Source organism: Osmerus eperlanus, chromosome 1, assembly GCF_963692335.1.
Source record: "Osmerus eperlanus chromosome 1, fOsmEpe2.1, whole genome shotgun sequence".
Lineage (NCBI taxonomy): Eukaryota > Metazoa > Chordata > Actinopteri > Osmeriformes > Osmeridae > Osmerus > Osmerus eperlanus.
The window spans coordinates 25,818,719-25,821,773 of record NC_085018.1 but is presented as its reverse complement, the minus strand read 5'-3'; positions in this window follow the sequence as shown (position 1 = coordinate 25,821,773).

Below are 3,055 nucleotides of genomic sequence, written 5' to 3'. Positions count from 1 at the left end.
GACAGGGCAGATATGAGCTGTGAGACAGGGCAGATATGAGCTGTGAGACAGGGCCGATATGAGCTGTGAGACAGGGCAGATATGAGCTGTGAGACAGGGCAGATATGAGCTGTGAGACAGGGCAGATATGAGCTGTGAGACAGGGCAGCGAGGGAGCGCTGCAGAGACAGAGAGACGTGGAGATGAAGGTCTGGAGAGAAGCTGTCCTGAGGCAGGTTCATCCTTCACAATGACTCTGAGTGGTTCCATCTCTTCCACTTCCAACCAAACCCAACGTCCAGACAGCACAAGGGTACCACGTACCCGGACACCACGCACCCACCTGGACGGGTGCAGCTCGGTGGTTAGCGATGTTACCTCAGATCAAGAGGTCACAAGCTCAAACCCCCCGAGATAAAAGCGTCACGATGTTTGTGATTTCCTTCAGGCTCTGACAGCAGCTGCCTAGTTTTCATCTCTGGTTGTGGTTGTTGTCGGGATGCTGGAACGGCAGGTTATTTTCATCTCACTGTTGTGACTAACGTCCTTCACCCCGGGGGGGGCGGGGCTTATCAGCTGAAGAGGTACAAGGATTTCATGTCCAGAAGGTTGTTTAGTTTGGATGCTGAGACCAGCCTTTCTTGATGCTTGAGATTTTAGACTGCATGTGGTGTAGAGCACATGGAGAACAGGGGCGAGGCGGGTTCTGAAGCCGGCCGGTTGGGTTTCGGATTTTTCGTTCCGTTTCTCTCGTCAGCACCGACGGACAGAGAGAGAGGTTGGTCAGTCACATGACCTTTCTGTTCCATCTGTTGTCTTTGAGTCCAGAGTCATGTGACTGACGAGATTTAAAGGTGTCGAGATGAAGCACTATAACTTGATGGAGTTAAATGACAAAATGTTTGTCTGGATCAGTACATTTCTATCCTTGCATCTCTAACTGGTCTATATCTACATTCTAGACAGGACAGACTCCATTGACTCTTTACAACCACATCTTCTTACTTATGCTAAAAGACTTGGTTTTCATCATGAATCTAAGAATGTTTGATTTCTATCTCCCCTGCCTTCCCCCCAGTGGCTGGTTGTGTCTAAGGTCAGTCTGGGACACAGGTTTTAGGGAGAGAGTAATTTAAAGAGAATTTGACAGTCTAATTGAAAGAGTAATTAAAACGGATTCCTCTAATATCTCAATTGATCTCTCAATTAATTATAGCAAAGCTCTCAGGTCAATATGTTTAATTACAGTTTTAGACAGGCCTTTTAATGAACATCAGAATAATTACCAAGCGGATGGTACATTTTCATAGAAGTTAAATGGAAATATAGTACACTACCACTTTCTTAGAATCTTAGAGTTGAGAACTTGCAGCAGAATGAGAATGAAAACTTGCTGTAGAATTCAAATGAGAACTTTCTTAAAATTAGAATTTTATCTATAACTTAATAAGAAATGTAATTAGAACTTTCAGAGAATTACAACTAGAATTATGTGGACAAGCTTTGTTGACCATGACCACTGTAACTAGCAGAGATCAAAGCCAGAGTGGGACAGCTCTCTCTATATCTGCTACTGTGCTCTTCCCTGCTGCTGGCACTGTACGATGCCCTGCTGCTGGCACTGTACGATGCCCTGCTGCTGGCACTGTACGATGCTGCTGGCACTGTACGATGCTTAGAGGACAGCATGGAGCCCCATGGGATCACTTATCTTGCCCAACCTGTGTGTGTGTGTGTGTGTGTGTGTGTGTGTGTGTGTGTGTGTGTGTGTGTGTGTGTGTGTGTGTGTGTGTGTGTGTGTGCGTGCGTGCGTGTGTGTGTTGTCATCATAATGAGAGTGAGAGAGAACAAGAGAGAGGAGAGTGATAGGAGAGGGAAATGCCCGTGTGAATGTGTGCTAGAGAGAGAGAGTGTAGTGAAGAGAGACAGAGAGAGAGAGTTATAGGGAGAGAGAGAGACAGGGAGAGAGGGAGAGAGAGAGAGAGAGAGGGGAAGAGCGAGAGAGGCAGAGAGAGAGAGGAAGAGCGAGAGAGGCAGAGAGAGAGGGAGAGAGAGAGGAAGAGAGAGGAAGAGAACATGAGAGAATGTGAGCAAGGAGCAGGCATATCTCTTGTCCTCAGCTTTGTGTGTCTACATTAAACCCCCGCATTGCAGTAGAGAGGCGGCAGGAGAGAGGCTGCAGTAGTGAGAGGCTGCAATACTGAGAGGCTGCAGTAGTGAGAGGCTGCAATACTGAGACGCTGCAGTAGTGAGAGGCTGCAGGAGATAGAGGCTGCAGTAGTGAGAGGCTGCAGTAGTGAGAGGCTGCAGTAGTGAGAGGCTGCAGGAGATAGAGGCTGCAATAGTGAGAGGCTTAAGTAGTGAGAGGCTGCAATACTGAGACGCTGCAGTAGTGAGAGGCTGCAATACTGAGACGCTGCAGTAGTGAGAGGCTGCAGGAGATAGAGGCTGCAGTAGTGAGAGGCTGCAGTAGTGAGAGGCTATAGTAGTGAGAGGCTGCAGGAGTTAGAGGCTGCAATAGTGAGAGGCTGCAATAGTGAGAGGCTGCAGTAGTGAGAGGCTGCAGGAGATAGAGGCTGCAATAGTGAGAGGCTTAAGTAGTGAGAGGCTTCAATACTCATAGGCTGCAGGAGATAGAGGCTGCAGGAGAGAGAGTCTGCAGTAGTGATAGGCTGCAGGAGATAGAGGCTGCAGTAGTGAGAGGCTGCAATAGTGGGAGGCTGCAGGAGATAGAGGCTGCAATAGTGAGAGGCTTAAGTAGTGAGAGGCTTCAATACTCATAGGCTGCAGGAGATAGAGGCTGCAGGAGAGAGAGAGTCTGCAGTAGTGATAGGCTGCAGGAGATAGAGGCTGCAGTAGTGAGAGGCTGCAATAGTGGGAGGCTACATTACAGAGAGGCTGCCACCAGTCTAACTCAACCCTCCTTTCTCTCTGTTTCTCTTTATCGCTCTTTCTGTCTGTCTGTCTCTCTCTCCCCCTCTCTCTGTTTCTCTCTCTCTCCCACTCTCTCTGTCTCTCTCTTTCACTCTCTCTCTTTTCTCTCCCGCTCTCTTTCTATCTGTCTCTCTCCCTCTCT